Source organism: Brienomyrus brachyistius, chromosome 9 (genome assembly GCF_023856365.1).
Source record: "Brienomyrus brachyistius isolate T26 chromosome 9, BBRACH_0.4, whole genome shotgun sequence".
Taxonomy (NCBI): Eukaryota; Metazoa; Chordata; class Actinopteri; order Osteoglossiformes; family Mormyridae; genus Brienomyrus; species Brienomyrus brachyistius.
The window spans coordinates 11,052,444-11,069,409 of record NC_064541.1 but is presented as its reverse complement, the minus strand read 5'-3'; the positions used below and the strand labels follow the sequence as shown (position 1 = coordinate 11,069,409).

Genomic DNA, 16,966 nt, shown 5'->3' with positions numbered 1-16,966 from the left:
AAGACTTCAGAAAATGAAGCACAAGAAGCACTGGCAATATTTCGGGATATTATTATCACGGAGAAATATGAGGTGTTTGTTTTAAGAAAGCTATTCATAAACTGCGTTACCTGCACATAAAAATTTGGATGTGGAAACTGAAAGTGTGAAATTTTCTTGAACAAAATGACCGTGGAAATTAAGTTCCAACAGCGGTGAAGATGTCAGAGGTGGGTCCCTAGGATAATAACAGGAAGATTTAACGGCAATGCAGAGAGAAGCGTCCTACTTTGCATTGTCTCAACAGGTGGACCTGCAAGGTAGACTGGCAGCAGCTTATTTTACTCATACATTATTCTAAGAAGGAATTAAATGGGCAAGCATCATGTGTTTGTTTTCTAAGTATATTTAGAAATACTGGTAATGCCTATGCTTCAAATTTATGGAACGCATATAAGATGCAGCTTTGATGAGTTTGCAGCAATTTTCACTGCACTGTACTAACCGACAGAACCGCGACGGCGAGAATGGAACACTTAGTAATAAAACCGAAGGCTTTAGCTGGGGCAAGGAGAACGCCGACTACAGCCAATCACGGCGCGCGTGATTTTCTGGACACGTACCCGCTCTGGCCAATCACAGACGCCCGGAGGCGGGCTGAGCGCTTGACGCACTGAGGCGCGTGATTGACGCAAGCGCTGTTTCTAAAATTAGCAGCGGGCGACTCGACGGCGAAAGATAGCTGAGGTCCCATTCATTCGGTTGGGGCGGGTCCGTTTATTTTAGAAATTTGATTGTGCTCCAGCCAAGCCAAATATAGTCGTAGACAGGTATTTTTAGCGGAAGCGCGTCCCCGTTTTTCTGCTTGGTAATGGGTCGTTCACCGATACCCCTGCGTTGCAACGATGTGTAGTTAACTAATGCGTTGGGCAGCTGGTTGTGTCGGTGCATATTATAAGGACCCGATTAAAAGAGTTAAACGTGTCAGATCCCCACCACTACGACCCCTATGTTTGTGGAAAAGGCGCTGAACCTGCAGTCGTACCAGCTGCGTCCTCCGGAACTTTTTTTTTCTTTTTTAAAAAAAACTTCCAGCAAACGGAGGGATTTAGGGGGAGGGGACGGGGAGGTGGGGTGGTTTAGTCGTTTGTTGGAAACTGACGTGTGGGTGAGCTGGGGTCACGGATCGGAAACTGGGAACTCCTTGGGTAGATCGCGGATACTGTTAACGCTGCAGGTTTGTAGAAGTAACAGCACGTGCGCCTTTTGCACGGACTAACTGTCTTTTTAGAGTAACAGTCACCCGCTCCTTAAATTTTATTCCGGTAACTACTAAGTGACAGGACATAATGGCGAAAATCGGTTTTATTTTTCTGAATAATACGTTGTTACTTGCACGCCTGTAACGTACGTGTGAGTGTCTCAGCTTTGGCCGACCACTCCGTTAACGCGAAACCCCCCAGCCGTCTTTCGTTAACCCGAGTTGTGCATCTTATAGATTCTTTCCCCGGACTTTTTTGGCAGCCGGTTGTGTCGATGAATCCGGTGCATCGCAAGCATTTGGGCGGGTAGCCGGCGTATGTGTTGGTCCTTCTTGACAGCAGACACGGCGTGGTCACTTGTCCCTTTTGTACGATCAAACATAATGTACTATAGAATGCATTTGCACAGCTTTACAGTTAACACGCCCTAATGATCCATGTTTGTTTACGAAATGGAATAACAACGAGGCAACATTGGGTAGGGGGAATCCCTTAGTACTACAGCTCTGCTCCATTGAGAAGTTTTGGCCTGATTATCCGCTTACGGTTAAAAACTGCATTTACGGCAGAATCGTCGATCATGGGTTAATACAGTTTGGGTAACTAGTTTTGTAATATTCTCCCCCCCCTCACCCACTCCAGAAAATTTAAACAAATTTATAGAATACTCCCCTTCCCCTTTTTTTGACATCAGAGTGGGGAGTTAAATGCATTACTTGCATATTATAAAATGAGCATTCTTCTTGCTTACAGTATGAATTTCACATAATCATTATGCTCTTTCGTAATTAGTAGACGGGCGCTTATTTGACGTTTTTACACGTCCAGGTCTTACATAATTTGTAAGCGTCTGTGGTTTTGCAGCTTGAAGGCTGGCCGACACAAAAGCCTTCCATATCGGGGACCCAGGGGGTCACTTGGTCCGCTGGAAGCACTTCGCGATGACGAGCGTCTTCGCATTCAGAAATTACGCCACCAAAATGAGGCAGATTACCGACTGAAATCTGAAGGTTGCTGCCTGTTCGTTGGGTTTTAAGGCTGCTGTCATCCGCTTCTTGTTAGGATAAAATGACTGTTAACGTAATCAACCGGTAATAGCCATAATGAACTCTTTTTTTTTTATTTTATTTTTAAAGGACAGGGGCCGTAGTGACGTAAAGACGCAGAAGATGATCTTCCCTTTGCTCCGCACTAGGCATTCTGTTTTCTGTAAATGAAAAGTAAACATTTTTGTTAAAAAGATAACAAAAATTGTATTTGGATGTTTTTAGAATTTATGTATAACATGTAAGTCCCCTGTGTTTCCTTAAAACTGCCCTGTTGAATAGAGTGTTGTACTTACAAAGAATGGCCTTGATTCGACTTGTGAAATTTTCTGTGCTTTGTCAGAGGGGTAATTGTGCTGCTGGCAAAGCTTCCAGCCGCTGAAAGGCAGCCTAATTCTGGGGATGGCCCAGACATCGATTGTCCAGGAAAGCTCACGGGATTTCCCTAGCTGTAATGGAACCATCTGAATCTTATCTCATCATCGTGGCCCTCACACACACACACACACACCGGCTCTCGCTTAGCGCTTTGTACGAGGGGGGGCAGGCCGTTGGCCCTGGAGGACAGAGGGAATCCAATCACACTTATCCGGAGGTTCCAGTCTTGGATAAACAGAGATGCTTCGATGCAGACTGGCTAAGATATTTAAGGGGTGTTTCTTTTTTTCAAAAGCCGCCCAATAATATCTGAGCTATAATTCATATACCTTGTAAATTCTGTAGATGTTGGTGCCTGGTGCTGTGCCTGCCCTTGGGTGATGAGGAAGTGGACTCCAGGTGCAGCTGAGCAGATGATTATTAGACAGGCACATGTGTCCTAGATCACAACATTCATTTATTGTTTGGATGTGACAGTATTTAAAATGCACATATTTGTCCTCCAGCTATTTTTTTTTTAGATAGTTAAGCCTTATGTTCTGCAGTTCATCCTTTGAACTTGCAAACCTTTTTTCTCACAAGTCTAGTTCCTGAACCACCGGCGATTACTTTGTCCCTGCCAGGTGTTTGCTGGTTCTCCTTGTCAAGAAATGGTCACGTGTTGCTTCTCGCCTCCAGTGGGACACACCTTTGAGAGTTCAACCTACCATTTGACTTACTGGGTGATACTGTGGCTTAGCGTTAGCATGCATACACTGTAACTGCGGTGAGCCTAGCTTTATCATTAGTTTTAATAAGCCTACCAAGTAACTGCTTTGAGCTGGTATTAACATTAGCTTTAGCATTCTTCCCAGTAACTCTTGTGGCCTGCTGTTAGCATTAGCGTTCTTAGTAGCTGGTCTTTGTGGTTAGTAACAGTCACATGTTGCGTGCTCAACATGGATCTGTGGTGATTCTGGGGCTGTCCTGCAATTACATGCTTACAGACAGACACCTGCGTTTAAACCATCAATCTCTGCCTTTTGTCGTTGTCCCCCGACCTGTCATACAGGCCGTTGCACATATCTAGTCCCCCACATCATCTGATGGACTGAACAATAAAAGGTGAATGAAACACTTTCCCAGAATTTAAGAGCTTTCCCATCATGACCGTGTGTTTAACAGTATGTTAAACATAGCTTTAAATTTTTTCACTGTTGTTTAAATTGCCCATTGAATTGCAAATTGCAGGTTGGAGCAAGTCTATGTGGATCTTTCTGTGGGCTGAGATGACTATCGCTTCCCTCGCAGGCTTCTGTCAGCGTCACGCAGTTTTTAAACATTTTTATATCGTCACAATGTTTGTGCCAAACGCCATATATGAGGTGGCATCTTGCAGTGTTTCACACCAGAGGATGGCAGAGCAAGAAGTGATACGAGCAAAAAATACAGGTCAAGGCTCAGGGCGTGCATACCAGCCTTTGCTTGGAACTTGAATATCTGCTCCATAAGGTTGATACACTCTAACCTTTTGATAGCGTGGGGGGGGAATCCCCTGCCCTGCCCCATTCAGCCCACGCTGGGTATGAGTCACACAGTCTACCTGAATGGTATCTCTCAGAAAGACCAGTTTCTGTGGGTGCTGGGTGGGGTAGGGTGAGCGAGTGGCATCCGGCACTTGGAGGGGGCTGTTTGGGTCCATGGGGAGCTTCTTCTGAAGGAGATGAGGGGCAAGAGAGGGGCGATCACAAGAGCGCGGTAACCCACGCAGGGCCGTGTGTCGCACTGAGACCTTTGCTCAAAAGTGCCTGTACTCTTGGACTTTGTTCTGGCTTGCTCCTTCTGCTGGGTCGCAGGTCTCGCGTGGCTTAGTGCTAAGTGTTCCGGCTAGCAGGTTTACCTCCAAATCCCCGAGCCCGTGGCCCCTGCTTTAAAGGCGCTGAAGTTGTTTACTACACGCCGTGGGCGGTAACTAACAAACAAAACTCACTGCTGTCCCTCGGAGCGACATTCCAGGAGCTGAGATTTATCTTTGCTTAATGTCCTGCTCCTTTTCTCTGTTGTAAAGTAATGAAAACCTGTGAGCCTCTGCATTTGTCAGTGACAGGAAGTCACATCCTGTGGTCTGTGGGAAGGAGGCAGTTCAGGGCACCTAGGATGCTTGTATGCATTCTGTGGTCATTTCAATCAATAATTAACTGGGGAACATTACTTATTCACTAATATGAATATACAGTACATTATGAATTTATTTGAATACTTGGATAGCACCCTTTAAAACAGGAAGAAGGCACGGATCTCATGGGACAGGGTGAAGTGAAGTCAAGTGACAAGCCGCTTTTACCTAAAATGGTTTACACCAAGGAAACCCAAGCACCCAAACACACATTCTGCCCAGATGTTCTTGCTGGTCCCTGAACCTGACATCTGTCTCGTTCTTCCTTCCTGTTCTTGCATTTCGTTTCGGTCTTAACCCTCCATGTTGTAATACCCAAATAACTGAAGAGAGTCTTCCAAGTCCTGAGCTAAACGATTCTTACCGAAGGAGAAGTATGAGGATGTGTAGATATCTGAGTAACTTTAATTACTGGTTCAGAGGTGACCTCCATGTGCGTTCCCAGTCATTCTGATGATGTAACAGCAATTTGACGGAAATGTCATCAGATATAATGATTTTGCGATGCGTTCCAGGTTCGTATTCTGGAATCCAGCACCGTGGATCCTTGCCACGTGGAGGTAGCTCCGCCGCGGTTCCGTCTCTGGCTCACGGTTCTGCATTAATCTCTGCCCATGCCGACCAGAACCCTGACATTCAGCCTGACATTTCACCGTGTGAATCAGCCCGCCGTCATGCTTCTAGCAAGTTGCTCGTTTTCGCACCTCTGGACTTTTCACTCGGCAGTTTTGCTGCATGGTTTCGTCCGTGTGAATCTGTGTTTTTTTTTATATAATAATGTTATGCCATGACGGCCATACATTTTTTTATTTTTTGGCATGTTTTTTATAAGAGTCGGTGGTGATTACAGAGTCTTATTCACCACCCAGATTAAAAAAAAACCTGTAGTTTCTGTTGTCGGGGACTCAGAGAGGCTTCCTTGTTTGTTTGTTTGTTATTGTTGAATAGCTGAATTAGGGTTATTGTATATGTAATATTATACTTGTTGTGTCCTGTGTCAGCAGCCTGGAGATGTAAGGGCTTCTGGGAGGCAGGTGCCGCTCGACCTGCTTGGTCATGTGACCTGGGCCAGTGTGGCAGTCCCCGCTCTGCCCATCGAGTGTGCGTGTTACTGCTCCCGTGTCCCATGATCTGTTGTGGGAGGGGCATTTAAAGTCAGGTCTTGTGATGAGTCATGTGAGAGCGTGGTTACCTCTAGGGTTCTGGGGTGTTGTCTTTGGGCCTGGGACTGCTTGTTCCCACTGAAGACAGGTGTTAGGGCCTGGGACCCCTGCACCGTGACCAGCCGCCTGTTAGCACGGGGATGGGGTGGGGGGTGTTAGACTTGGGTTTCGTGCACACGGCCACGCGAGCGCACGGCTGCCAGACACAAAGCCCTGAACTCGCCGCTTATCAGCAGCAGTGGCGAAGATTTTTATTTATTTATTTATTTATTTTTTTGGGACTGGCTGAAATTAAAATATTTTTCCTGTGCTCTTCTTGAAATGTGATCTGGTTTCATTGCTGAGCAGGATTTATATTTAGACGTTGCTGTTTAATGTTCTGCTTGCTGCCTCGCTGAGCTGGATCGCCTTTCATCAAGGGCCAGCGGGGCCGTTCCAATCATGGAATCCTTCTCTTTTTTTCCCAGAATGAAAGTTGTAATGATCACTGTGATTTGTGATTCGGTAACACTTTAATTCTGGGACCACGAGTAACTTAGTAATGCAGTTATTACTCAGGTACAAATCCTGAACAAACACAGCGTGAAATATATGAACCTTCATGATTGATTTATGATGAATGAACATGGGATCAGTACGTAACTAACACTTAGTTACCGGTTAATTAACACATTAATTAAGTGTGTACTACTACATTATTTGTGCCGCCTCAAGTAAAGTGTTTTCCGTGATTCAAATTTCACTTTTGAAGTTGGGAAGAAATTGTGTATTTCAATCTCACCAGACATTACTTTGGCATGTGATTTTTGACAAGCTTGCTCCAAATCACATTGTTCCTTTCACCATGATGCAGCCGACCTCCAATTCCTGTTTGAGACACCAAAGCCCAGGATACAATGTTGCAGCTTCATGAAAACAGCTTGCATCAGTTGACTGGCCAGAAAGTTCCTGCGAAGTTTGCTATTGACGCGGTGCAAGCATGAAGATGTGGACCCCTGGAGTGTAGGCTGGCGTCTGTGGGACGTGCTAAAGTTGCAGGTAAGGTGGAGTTCAGCACAGGTGAAATCTGGAGACAGGGCTTCTGCAGTTTCTTTTATCCCACATTTTTAATGAATTGAGAGATGTAGGCGGGGGTGGGGGGGGCCCTCTACCAGAACTAACCGCCTGTTAATCCTCAAAAGGTTCTTCCTCGCCGATGGTTGGCCCTGGACAAAGTCACTTGACAGACTTGAAACTCAGCATTTCGTTTGCTTTTCTCCTTGTAACACTCATCAGCTTGCAGCGGAGGCTGAGAACCAGTCATGTGACCCGGCTGGGTCGAACCAGGCAGAGCGTGAGCACGTGTCCGGGATTCCAGGAGATCTCGTCACCCAGGCAAAAATAAAAAAATGGCTCCACTGGGACAGCAGCAGGTGAGAAATGCTGCCGGTGTGCGTGTTTAATCCTCACCGTGCAGCTGCATCGGTTATGAACTCGCTCTTGCTTGTCGTGTATTGGAATCTCTGATGATCAGCAAACATGGCTCTCGCTGGGGGAACATGGGAAGCAGGAGTCCGGAGTCTGTGGTCCCTGGAAGGGGCCCTTGGTCTACAGGGAAGCGCTAAGTCAGTAATCTGGCTGGCAGGTCCTATTCAGACATCCTGGTCACCTGAGTGTACAGGATTTAGTGACGGCCTGGTTGCTCCATTAGCCTGTGTCAGACGCCTTAATAGCCAGCTTGCCTCCTCAGTCCTTCACTTCTCTAAGCCAGAAGCCCAGGAAGTTACCAAGACCTACTTTCCTTTTGTTTATTAAGGTGGATGTTTTGTGAGTGATTTGCAGCTGGGAAAACCAATCGTCCCAGAAAACCTGAAATTCAGCAGAAGACTCCTATAATAATAGCTGGTGGTGCTAACAGAATTTAAATAGATTTCAGCCTCGGATGGAGATCTGCTGTTGACAAGGATTTGACAAGCTGTACGTTTGGGTATCACTCCGCTTAGCTGTGTTTTCTGGAGAGACAGTGTGACTTGGGTTTGTGTGGAAGAGCACGTGCAGTGGAGACCAAGCAGTTGGCTTTTCCCCCAGCTGAGAATTTTGACTGCACTGCTGACTTGGTGCAGATTACTGTTAGCAGTGTGGGCTAAATTATCAAGTGGTGCATCCTACTCTCAGGCTGTCATGGACCACTGGGCTAGAGACACAGCATGTTTGTTACTTCATAAAATCTCAATATGGTCATGAGAGAAGTTTCGTGTGAGCAAGAAGGTCCTTCATTATTGTGTTTGATGTTTTTTTTGGGGGGAGGGGGAGGGGTGCCTGGTTTAATGGCCGCTTTCTTGCATACCTTTCTCCAGATGCCACGTGCTGAGAAGCAGCACCGATGGGCCGTCGCGAGTGCTGGGTCTTAGTGAAGATGCCACTGGGTGAAAGAAGAAGGTGGATTTGAGACCAGATGGTTGCATGATCAGAGCCCATGAGCAGCGCTGCCATCATACTCCTCGGCGAATGCGAAAATAAGCTTCATCCACGAGAATCGGCTAATAAAGAGAGAGAGCGAGATGCGCTCCTGCGTGAAATGCCCGGCTGTTACTGACCTTTTCGCGTATTTCTGCAGGTCGCAGTTCTGCTAACGAGACGTTTATGTGGGAGTTCGTCCGGCGACGTTTTCTTCCGCGCCGCTTTCTGTCGGCACGCTCGGCTGCCCTTTCAGTATTTGTTGAATCTCCTGGGCTTTTGGGCCTCGCTGTCACGGTGGTGGTGCTGCGTGGGTCGGTGCCCTCTGTGGAAACGCCAACCCGGGGCACACCTGCAGGGCAGCTTCCCATAAAACCGAGGGTGTTCCCCGCCTCCAGAACGTGAAGGATAACAAAATGTTAAGCGATTCCCACCGCTCAGGCATCCCAATGAAAAGTAAACAAGAAGATGACTAAGGTGGACCTGGAGGGAGGTTTGCCTCATACCATTCATGTGTGAGTGGGTACAGGTATGTGGCAGTTCGTTCATTCATGACTTATCTTTTTTTTTTCTCTGAAATGTAGAGTAGGTCAGCCGCACCTCAGCAGTGACAGGTCTTGCCCGGTTGCATAATAACTTCATTTCTATGTCTGTTATGTAATTATCTGTTGATGTAAGTAATCGGATTGAACACTCGGCCTGTATGTACTGAGGGAAAGAAATGTTCATGAGGAATGAAAAAAGCAAAGATTTGTTATTCCGTGTTCTTTTTGCTTTTGTTTTTGTATACATCATGTTGAAAGGTAATTCTGTGATTCAGAGTAACTGTCTCCTGGGAAATCACTGAGAACCATCTGGTTATGCCTGAAAGGAAATGCCCTTATAGTGCACGGGATGTGTGCTACTTGGGAAGCGAACAAAAGCATGGAAACCAATGGTGCACCAACATGTGGGTATTAGACCTGAACTCCTACTTCGATTCCTTAATGATCTGGTGTATGTATGTATGTGTATATATATATATATATATATAATATACCCTTGCTCTGTGATGTTCTGATCCTGCAGTTCTGTAGTTCATCACTACTACCGTGGGTCCTTTTGCCAAAATCACGGTGAGGTCTGACCCTCGGTATGCCTACTAGTACTGTTGTGCCTCATGGTGTGCGGGAAATGTGTTCAGACGATTCTCTCTTGCTCTTTGTCTTTTCTTTATAAGTGCCATCATTGACAGTCTCCTGTGACGCTGGCAAATTCCAGAAGTTGCACGAGGTCTCCTTCGGAAGTCATGCTTACGTTATTCGGCGGACTAAACCAAACACGCACATACCGTGGATCTGAATTTTTCACATACCGTTTGTGTCATGTGACATAGCATAGTTTATGTCACGTGACATGCTTTTCTAAATGTCTTTTATATATGTCTTGTGGTTCTCTGGTCCCCAGCATCCCTATTAATTTCACAAAAGAGGTCACTGTCTTGCATGTTATGTATTTGTTTTAGCTTTGAGGAAAGGGAGTGTGGTCATGCAAGCCGAAGGTAGTTTGTCACTGATGGGAAAGTGTGTCTCGTCGTGTCACGTTTAGCCATGGCCCAAATTGCCCAGGAGATCTGGCACCCCGCAGATTGGAGTGGTGTGGGATCTTGGGGTTTGGGCCGGGCTCCACTTCCCTGGGGCTCCCCTTGTGGATCGGGTGCGACCGGCCCCCCCAGGCTGCGAGAGGACAGCTTCGCTCCGGTCCGTGTGCCCACTTTGTTAAATAATATGCTGACTCACAGGATGTGATTCACTTCTCTTTTTTTCTGCATGTAAACTTGGAAAATAACTTGGAGCAAAAAAGCAGCCTTATCTAAATGTTTAGACAGTAATGTTTTTGTGCAATAAATAATTTAAGGGGCCTGGCCTGGCGGACTTGGGCCACGCGTGACGGCGAAGTCCTTCCTGGCATTAGCCGCCCGGGCTTCAGTGTGTCCCTGCTCATTTAGATGGCTCAGACCGATAGGGGATCTCACAAAGTCATACATTCCTGTGGGATTGTGGCATGGCGATATATTAAACTGACGGGGAAGATGCTGTCACCAGCGTCGACGCAACGCCTCACGGAATGTTTCCTTGCTCCTGGACCGTGTCCTGAAAGACCTTCCTTTGAATGTGAATCTTCAGATTTAACTCAAACACTGATGTTTCTGGTTCTTAATCGCACCACACTTGTCCTCAGCGGATGCCGGAGTTATATACACGCACACACCATTAGCCAATGATGTTCCCACTTTTGTCTACATCGGGCCACTGGGGGAGGCTGTGACACACCACTGGTAATTCAGCATGTGAAAAGGTCACATTTTAGGGCCTTTTTCCCAGAATCCCCATAGAGTGGATGAGAACAAGTCAGGAGGTGTGGTTATAAACTCATAGATCACCCTTTTAAGCCCTGTATCAAGTATATGGGGACATACTTAAAGTACATTTCATCAAGGGACCAGTTGTGAGCCACATGGAAACCTATCTGCTAGTAAAGGAATGATTTTATTATGGGGTAGTCATCTGTCCGGAAGTTCACAGGTTCACCGTAGGACAGGGCTCTCCAACCCTGAGCCTGGACAGCTACTGTCTATCATACCTGGCTTCTGATGAGCCACACCAGCTCTCAGGGAAATACCAGGAACAGGTGTGGCTCATCAGAAGCCAGGTAGGTTAGAAAACCTACTGGACAGTAGCTCCCCAGGAGTTGGAGACCCTACCGTAGAGGGATATTGGAATTTCTGTTTGAACAAACAAAAACAAACAACACTAATGCACCAAGCACGTATCAGATTGCCTTTATCAAAGTTCATTTTAGTTCATTTTATAGAGTGTTGTTCATAGCAGTATCACCTCCAAGTGCTTTATATGGGTGTGTGGTAGCACATTACTATCATGTATCATCATTTATACAGAACGGCATATGAAACAAGGAAAAAGGGAAGATGATAGAATATATAAAAGAAATAAAGGCAGAAGATGAGAGCCTAGAGGAGAGGGACCAAAAACTCCCAAGAAGAGAGGGAAAAAAAAAGCTGAGGGGTCCAAGGTCAACTGACTGTGCCCCCCCCCCCCCCCCCCCCGAAAAGCTAACATTATAAAATTTAGAAAGAATGAGCCTACTTGCTAAAAGCAAGGCATAAAGTGTGGTCATGGTCCATGCCAAAGTTCACCAATGAGCTGGTTCTCTGCCAGGCTGTGTGGGTCGGTAGATTGACGGTATCCATGATGTCACAGTTTGTAAGTCACAGCCATGATGTCACGCTTCCAACATACTCTTCCTCTATCCAGATCTGAGCATTCTCGTCCAGCACCTACCATATTCTTCTCCCATGTTAAGCACATGGACTCGGGAGCATCGCAGTGGGCCGTCAACGAGAGCTGCAATGTCTGTGTCTTTCGGAAGAGCTCTAGTCGCAACCTCCTTATTACAGAAATAGCCGGGGTGAGCCATAAATAGCCGAGTGATCGCCGGGCCGGTGTGAAAATAACGATCGACAAGGTTCTGATGATGAGACTCAAGTGCTGGAGTCGGGAAGGCGCTGACCCAGTCTTGGCTAATCCCATTGTGTCCAGGCTGCTATTAAAAAAATCCAACTCAAGAATAAATCCCCGGCGTAGACGTGAGCTCGGCCCGGAACGGGGCTGCTTTTGTGCAGGTGTGTGTCTCTAATCCACTGCTATTGCACAGCCACCTTCTATTTGAGTTAATTTCTCGCTTTCACAGAGAGCTCTTTTGTGTGTTTCTTTATGCATGCTGGTGATTTAATTCACGTTCGTTCTCTTCCCCCGGCTAATGAGGACCTTATTCCGAAGCCATTTTACCAGTTGGCCCAGATCTATGATATAAATCGCACATGTTAATGAGATAATTAAGCAGAGGTGTGAATAAACCCAAATCCGGGCCGGATTAAGGTCGACAAAGCTGTGCTTAAGTAAACCTCTGTAGCACCTAGATATGTGGGTACTGTAAAAGACTGTGTGTGTCCCTGTGATGCGTTGCACTGGTGAGTCATCACAAAGGTGAAACTGGGCCTTAATTAGAAACATTTAGGGGAAGCGTGTAAAGTGTGACTTTGTATCATGAATTAACTCTTTCCTGAGGGACAAGGATGCCGATTTCGTGCCCACAGACCAGAGGCACAGTAGCGGCATGGATACCCGGGCAGATTCATGGGACCTCAACATGGCACAGGGACCCTTGAGTACAAAGGAACATGGTTTTTGTTAGGTGGTGGGGGACCAAGGCGCCGCTTTGTCAGGGGGCCCAGAATTCCTAGCAACGCCCCCCCCCTGCCACAGACGCTACGAAGCAAATGACTCTGGGTGCCCCTGGCGTCTGGGTCCTGACTGGTGGGGGCCTCATATGTATCCCAGGATCCCCTGGTCACGTTCAGGACTTCTGGCATGTGTCAAGGGAGAAAAGCAAGAATGATTTAAAAAAAACAAAAACCCTGTCTTGCCTGCAGAAGGACAAATGACGTGCTGTTCTGGAGATGCCGCCCCCCCCCCCCATCCTGTCACCCCCCCCATGATTGTGTTTTACGTTCTGGCTCGGCCCCTTGCGCTTCGGAGTGACGGACGAGGCTGCTCTTCGCCTTGAAGTGACGCGTATACACTCCACAGGAGGCCGCCATTATGGCACCTTGGCATCGCGGCCTGCCCCTTCAGACCATCAAGCACTTCTCGGGCTGCCTCTTGCAAATGTCACGTAGCACTTCAGTAATGGGCCCGAGCGGGCTAAAGTAAACAGCAGAGGTCGGGGCGGCTGACTCGCACACCGGCCTACCTGAAAAATGGCAGCCTTCATGCGGGATGCTTTCCGTCCGCCTGCGATAAGAAACAGAGGCAGTTATGTGGACCCTAACGATGGCGACGAGAAAATGGGGAGGGCGCCGAAGGACGATCCGGCAGGGAAACTTCCAGAAAGCTACCGTGTCATCTGGTGTAGTGGAATAGGCAAATCAGCGGTGTGACTGCTGTGGTTGCCCGCACGGACCTGTCCGCTCCGCTATCTCTCCATCTCTTATTGGACAAGAAAAATAAAAGCCCCATTCAAATCCAGCGGCCAGCGTAGTTGTACTCGGGTTCTAAATCTGGCACCAGGCGATGTCATCTAGTGGATTAAGGGCACAGGGATTCACTGAATGGCAGGACCGGCCCTCCGTCACGGCAACGTGAGCTAATGATTCACCTGTTTTCTTTAATTATAAACCAGCAGTTAATGTTTATCAATAGTTACAAGTGGGCAGGCTATTAGCAGCCTATCTGTTGGAGAAGTGATACATCCAGCTGGTGGTTTATAGCTGAAATGTTGAAATATGTTATAGCTCATTGAATATGTGTTTTAATTTTGGGGTGGGGGGGGGGGGGGATGTTGAAACACCTGCTGGTTTTTGTGTGATGTCCCCTTGATGGAAAACGTTTGGAATGCACTGGTGCTGCGTTCCTGTGAGGGAGGGGTAGGGAAAAAGCCTTCATGCGGCCCAACCTGAGTGATGGAAAGGTGGTGGTGCAGGGGGGGGGGCATTGCTCATGTCTCTCCATGGAAATCCGTGGGCTGAATGTGGGGGTGGAGGGGTTTGCACCATATTTCGCAAACAGGAGCATTAAAGAAGAATGGTATCTACTTTTCCCCAGCCGCCCACCCCCCAGCTCAAGCTGGCACTGTCACCCTCACCAGTGTGCACCCCCCAACATCGAAGCCTGAGCACCAGGTCTCCCGCTTCACCGTCCGGCCCAGAAAATCACCCTCCGGGCTCCTCACTGAACTCCACGGTGGTGGATTTGCTGGGGAGAGGAAGTTACCATGTCACAAGCTCACAGGGACTGTGACGTGCGTCGCGAACACGACAAATGTTATCATTCTGTGGCCGTTTCTCCTATTTTGTTTTGCCGCTCCAACGCGGACTTCCATCTGCAGTCAGGCATTCACTGGGCTCCCGCAGTATTCGTTGGTCACGCTGGACAAACCTCAATGCCCGCGGAGGGCAGGTAAGGGAAGTAAACGTAGGTGTTGCCATGTGCCCTGCTGCCCGCCTGTGGTCACCGTGCCAGTTCTACTTCAGTTTCGTGACGCAGGTTATTCCTGTAGTCCATGGCTTGCTCTATTTGCTTTCGCATGCACCCGCATGTCTGCTCGGTCGCAGTTCCGCTTGCTTCACCTGGGTGTGTGTCATCCTGAACCTGAAGGGGACCAGGGGACCCCTAGTTACCACAGGCCAGCCTTTACACCCTAGAAGTCGGCTCCGGGTGAAGAGACCTGGTGGAAACTCACTTCTCCGTGACCCCAACGGGTCATAAATCCGGTGCACACTTTGTTTCAGTATAAACCATAGGCTCGACTTAAACAATTTCCAGTCAGTTGTCCCCCCCACCAATGAAGTGGCACCATGTGTCCCCTGGTGTCCCGTAACGTCCTTGCTGGCCCCTGCAAAAGTGGCAGCTTTGTGTGTTTAGTGGTGACGTGCCAAGGGACGTTAAGTCCCGCCCACTCTGGGGAACCCGGGAATGCTGCCACCACGGTTGGCGCTCGGTCTGCCTCGGACGCTCGATCTTCTGTGGTTTGATCATGCGTGACTCGTAATGATATTGTCGGAACTTGCATGAGTGCAGAATCTTTTAAATGACAGTTACCTTTATTTCACCAGTGGATCAGTGGTTGGGGTTATGATTTAAACACACGCAAAGGATCTTGTTTTACATTCATTAATTTAGTAGAAGCTTTTATTCAAAGCAGCATACAGTTCAGAAAGTAGGGTTAGCTAGTGGTGCTATGGGCCTTGTAGAATGGCCCCTTAGTGAAGTCTTTCTGCCGACACTGGAATTTGAACCAGTGACCGTCTGATCACTGTCTTGTAGCCCTCTGTGCCACACAGCATCCCAGTTATATGGGATTAAGCAGCGACAGTTTGCATGACGGACAGGAGGAGCGGAATTTGTAATCAATACGTTTTTTTTAAATGCATCCCCAGGGACACCTGTTCACATTGTCTGGATGGAGGCGGCGCACCTGTACAGGCAGCCCTGTGCCAGAACAAAGGGTGAAGCCCCCCACTCATCCGGCGGATTAGCGGTGCGACGTCGCTGCGTGACGAGCCGTTGATGAACGCGCCTCGGCACCCTCGAGGGGCGAGGCGGACGGGAATACTGACAGAGCAGAACAAAGCACTGCTGGGCCCGGCGCTTATTACGATATCCGAGGAATGGGGAATAATAGACCCCAGCCACTCAGGGAAACAAAGCGAAACAAAACAAAAACAACGCAAACAAAATGGAGCTGCTGTACAAGTTGCGGGCAAATGCAGTTTCACGCCTTTCATATTCAAATGTAGGACGTAACAGGCGTCGGAAGGCGGAGGGAGGGAGTGAAGAGGCTCCTTTTTCTCGCAGGCGGTAATGTTTGCACTGGGGACTTACTGGGGACTTGATGGGGTGAGTGCCGATGCGTCACTGTGAAAGTGGAGGGGCTCTTTTGGCACTGGCTGGCCAAGGTCGCAGGTCCGCGGGCTAGCGGCAAAACGTGCCAAAATCCATCCCCAGTTCGGCGTTCCAACCACTCTGGAGTCACCATGGAAACTGTACACTTGAAAAAGTTTAATACATACAGCGTGCTTCATTTGTATGATTGTAGGAGTGATCAGCGGTGAGTGAACGAGTACCTCAAATGCTATAGAGATGGTTAATAATAGACGATGGTGACCGTTTCTTGGTCGCACGCAAGCACTGATTGTTTTATTTTTTCATTGTACAAATATTATGCCTTCTGTGAAGTAAAGTCTATGGATAATAGCCTGAAAAAGTGGAAATCTCCATCCCACTCAGTGGTTTTTTTAATGATGCGGCTACCATGGGAACACTGGCGGTTTCACCACGACGCAGTGCTCGCGACGCACTTGCGATGCTCTGGCCCACATCCGGTTCTCTTCCGTGGTTCTGTTCCACGTGCCCAGGCCTTCTAGCATCAGTGGCTCTGTTTGCCAACCTGGATAGCTGCCCCGGCTTCTCCACCGCCACCCCCCCCCCCAAGTCACCATGGTGAAATCGCACTTCGATCACCATGACAACGCAGGCGACTCTGCGCACGCTGACAAACTGCTGACAAACATGTAGCAGGCTCATCGGCGGCGCTGCCAAGAGCAAGTGAGAGTTTAGTCACGCGTATTTTGCGTCGGGAGGCGGGCTAAATTAACGTCCACTGCTGTGGAGGGAGCGGCGCCCTCGGACGCCGACGCGCGCCACTGACGCAGCGACAGAAGGGACCCCGGGAATGCACTTCCTCTTCGGGAAGTAAACCTGGACCAGACAGGTGGGTCTACGTGAGAAAGGTGGCCGCAGACACCGGATCACTGCTGAACCTTCTGCGGGCTGCTTTGCCATAAAGACAGAACTGTTTGTGAGATATTTGTGCTTTTGTGTGTTATTTTTATAATAAAACTCAGAAGTTGTGTAATCGGTCACATCTGGAACTGCACGGTACCATCTAGATCTTTCTGTAGCCTTTCTATGGTCCTCTGACGGGAGA

At 48.0% G+C, this 16,966-nt stretch overlaps 1 long non-coding RNA gene across 3 annotated transcripts; it reads left to right on the top strand.

Moving 5' to 3' along the window:
• Positions 1 to 1,085: 1,085 nt before the first annotated feature.
• On the top strand, positions 1,086 to 16,198 carry LOC125749128 (uncharacterized). Of its 3 annotated transcripts, XR_007399786.1 has the most exons (6): positions 1,086 to 1,216; positions 6,837 to 7,021; positions 7,259 to 7,395; positions 8,320 to 8,948; positions 9,223 to 9,368; positions 9,639 to 10,198. It is a non-coding gene; the product is annotated as an uncharacterized LOC125749128 (long non-coding RNA). The 3 variants fall into 3 exon arrangements; XR_007399787.1 differs by lacking the exons at positions 9,223 to 9,368; positions 9,639 to 10,198 and adding an exon at positions 15,417 to 16,198; XR_007399785.1 differs by having other exon boundaries at positions 8,320 to 9,368.
• Positions 16,199 to 16,966: the final 768 nt, after the last annotated feature.